This window comes from Harpia harpyja, chromosome 10, assembly GCF_026419915.1.
Source record: "Harpia harpyja isolate bHarHar1 chromosome 10, bHarHar1 primary haplotype, whole genome shotgun sequence".
NCBI classification, from domain to species: domain Eukaryota; kingdom Metazoa; phylum Chordata; class Aves; order Accipitriformes; family Accipitridae; genus Harpia; species Harpia harpyja.
The window spans coordinates 28,672,451-28,675,205 of record NC_068949.1 but is presented as its reverse complement, the minus strand read 5'-3'; the positions used below and the strand labels follow the sequence as shown (position 1 = coordinate 28,675,205).

The following is a 2,755-nucleotide window of genomic DNA, read 5'->3' as shown; positions in this document are numbered from 1 at the left end:
ATTGGTGGTTGAGGTGCTGGCTTTTGTGACTTGTATGAAGAATCTTCCCAAACACCTTGAAAATTTGAAGGTTGACGCTGCTCAGCTGGGGTTTGATGAAACCGAACTGTAATTTCCCAAGCACCTTACCACTACCTGCAGTGCTGTATAGCTGGACCTGAAAGCAGAAAGCCTGTCCTCCAGAGCTCTCAATTAGTTCCCTGCTTAGCCTATCCTACACAAAGGCAAAAGATAAAAATGTGGATTCAGCAACAGGTGTAGTGAATGAAGGACAAGGAGGTTGGGGACTGAGCAGTCATTGAGAAAAATGGGTAAAAGAGATTGTGGGCGTTAATCTGTGACGCAGAGCCCAGGAGCTGCAGAAGGCCTCAGGCTGCAGGGAGCTGTGGATCACAGATTGTGTGAAGGAGGCAGGTGACAAACGGGTGAGGAGATAGAGGAGGACTGAGATGGGCCAGCAGAGAAGGATGTGGATCCAGAGATGAGGAGGGGATGGTCAGGAAGAAGACACAGAGGTTGTCACCATCAGAGGCTGGAGCAGAGTGCATGCCTCAGCTCCTTTGCTGCTCTCCAGCACCTGGAAATGCCAGTGACATGGGCTTATCGCACACACACGTCCTCACTGCTGGCACATCCAGCACGTGACAGATCCTGTGGCTCTCTCCCACGAGATAACACGTGTCCATGTCACTAAGGTAACATATAATGAAAGCTTCTCCCCCCCCCTTTCAGTTTCCCTCTTCTTTTGCTGCAACACTTGGCAATTACACCCCCAAGTCTGTGCTACCAGCACTTTACTGTCAAGCCCCCCCGTTATGTCAAATGCTAGGAAATACCAGAACCACCGTGGCCCATGCAACCTTATTTCTGCCCTCTGTTGCGAAAGGATTTGTCCATGAGTGGCCATTCTCTCTTTTCCACAGCACCCTGCCTGCCACTCTCTGAAACTTGCTCTGAAGGCGATATTGCTATTTTCCTGCGTTTCGCAGTGGTGCCTGTTGTTACAGTGCTAAGCACTCCACAAGTACAACCTTCCCCAGAGCTGGGTGGGAAGCGGGCAGCACCAGGGGTCTGCAGTACCGACGAATTTAAACAATCTCACTTATAATGTTCGTGACTTATATAATTTTTTTCCTCAGAGTAACAGGCATCGTGTCAAGTCTCATGTTCAACGCACGGCGAAGCCGCAGCTCCACTTGCTGCACTCACTGCTGCTGCAAATTAACTCCCTGTTAATTCATGCTCACACTCCCACCCCCTAAAAAAAAAAAAAAAAAAAAAAAAAAAAAAAAAAAGAGGCAGCTGTGAGATAAAACAGAGCCTGCAGCACCCCACCACCCGCAAAAGCCCAGCCACAGCCCGCCGGCCTCCAGCCCTGCCATATTGCCCCGCGTATCCCCCACCTACTGCGGCAGCAGGGCAGGCGACGACCCCCGGCCCCGGCTCCCAAACGGACCCCAGTCAGCGGCCCGACCGCCATTCTCCACCCCATTCCCCTCACCGAACCCTCTCTCATCACGCCCCGGGACCCCCGCCCACCGCCCCCACCCGCCACAAGCCTGGTCCCTCTCACCGCCTCACGGCGCCTCAGCATGGCGGCACCTCCCCGCGGCTGGTCGCTGCGGGCCCGGCGGCGGCAGCCCCCTTCCCGCCCCCTCCGCCTGGCCCTCGGGCGAGACGGAGGGGGCGGGAAGGGGGCTGCCGCCGCCGGGCCCCCTCCGCTTGCGGGCGGCAGCAAATGGCGGAGGCAAGAAGGGAGCCCCCGGGGCCAACCCCGCAGGCGTCGCCGACTCGGGACGCGATCGGTTTTTGGGACACTAAGAAGATGCTAAACTTGTGAAGATAAAAGACTTCACGCAGTCTTTCTCCTTTTAAAATACACACCTGGGCCATTTCTGCGCTTTTAAAGGTGATTTATTGTTCTATTTATATTTTTATCTTTAGAATCGTACAAACACGGTTTTCCTCAGCGGAACAAAGAAAATCATTTTCATGCATAAAGATGAGATGCACAACTCTTCACATTGTTATAGGGAATAACAGCAAATGTTGTGTCCTGTAGCACCAAGAAGAATTTTAATTACAGGGTGAAGGAAAGACACCGCAAAAGCTTCTTGTTTCATGGTGAATCTTTTAAGCTGACATTTTTATTCTGAAGTATATGCCGTTTTCCACACAATGAAAATTAAACTTTATATTAAAAAAATTAAAATATACCTGTTTAAAAAACTTGACACTTTCTACAAATTAAGCTAAGAAATTTGATTTCTTCTCTTGCATAGCAAGTTTTCTTTAAACTTTGAAACAGGTAAGAAAACCTTAAAAAAACAAAAATCACTTCTTTCTTTCCTGGTCTTCCCTTACCCCAACCCAGTCAAACTGTAGGAAGTAATTATTGAATATGCATGACTACATCATGAACCTGAAACTTCCTCTGCAAATTAAGCATACAATCCTACCCTTAAATTTTTAACTGTAAAAATGGCACTAAAGAGTTCAGTATTTACTGTCAATGAAGTCACTTCTACTTGACTTTCCAGGTCAAAAATATTTTGGTAAGTGCCAGCTCTAAAAGACAACAAAGGACAAAAAAAAAAAAAAAAAAAAAAAAAAAATCGAACTTCAGGTCTTTCACTCTCTTGCATCACCATAAATAAAACACCCAGTTCTGTTGTTCATTCCAAAGATGAGTGACTAGATGTGAACAGGTAATTTCACATACATATGCACAGCCATTACCTGGAGGCACAGGTAA

At 48.1% G+C, this 2,755-nt stretch overlaps 1 long non-coding RNA gene across 1 annotated transcript; it reads right to left on the bottom strand.

Annotated features, from left to right (window-relative positions):
• Window positions 1-219: 219 nt before the first annotated feature.
• LOC128147572 (uncharacterized) lies at window positions 220-1,613 on the bottom strand. The gene is made up of 2 exons (XR_008237047.1): window positions 1,574-1,613; window positions 220-577 (listed from the first exon to the last, which is right to left on the bottom strand). It is a non-coding gene; the product is annotated as an uncharacterized LOC128147572 (long non-coding RNA).
• Window positions 1,614-2,755: the final 1,142 nt, after the last annotated feature.